Below are 546 nucleotides of genomic sequence, written 5' to 3'. Positions count from 1 at the left end.
CTATTCTTGGTAGTATGCAACCCTAGCCTCTAAAAGCTGACTGGTTTTTTTTATTGCTTCCCTTTTAGTTACAACCTGGGGATTTAGCCCAAGGGTTGGAGTACTGGGTCCCTTCTCAAGGATCTACATCACATAGATTCCTCAGATCATCCTCTTGCCAGCTCTTAGACTAGGGAACAGATTAACTCCAAAATCAGTTTGTGTAATTCCCCTGTCCTTTGTCTATAGCATACCCTCCATGTACCTGATCCTTCACAAATTTGCATGCCATCCTGGTGCAGGGGCCATGCTATTCTTCTCTGTGTCCTTCCAATTTTAGTATATGTGCTGCTGAAGAGAGCACTGCACCCGATCCTTCAAGTTGTAGTATTTAACAGGTGTTAAATATCCTAAGCTTTTGGAATTGCCTTCATTGTACCCTAACCCTATCTTTAAAGTTTTTTACTCTTAACAATTGCAGCTTTTAAGAAAAGATTTTGTGTGTGAGAGAGAGAGAGAGCTGAAGTGGAGCGGGGTGTGGGGGGCAAGGGGAGAGTGAGAAGCAGA

General features: G+C 43.2%; 1 non-coding gene across 1 annotated transcript; it reads right to left on the bottom strand.

Annotated features, from left to right (window-relative positions):
* Positions 1-236: 236 nt before the first annotated feature.
* Positions 237-343, bottom strand: LOC114213186 (U6 spliceosomal RNA). Its single transcript, XR_003610158.1, has one exon. It is a non-coding gene; the product is annotated as a U6 spliceosomal RNA (small nuclear RNA).
* Positions 344-546: the final 203 nt, after the last annotated feature.

Source organism: Eumetopias jubatus, unplaced genomic scaffold (genome assembly GCF_037043125.1).
Source record: "Eumetopias jubatus isolate StellerSeaLion01/CBP00866 unplaced genomic scaffold, mEumJub1_p1.0 scaffold_3, whole genome shotgun sequence".
NCBI classification, from domain to species: Eukaryota; Metazoa; Chordata; class Mammalia; order Carnivora; family Otariidae; genus Eumetopias; species Eumetopias jubatus.
This window is presented reverse-complemented; position numbering and strand designations above follow the sequence as displayed.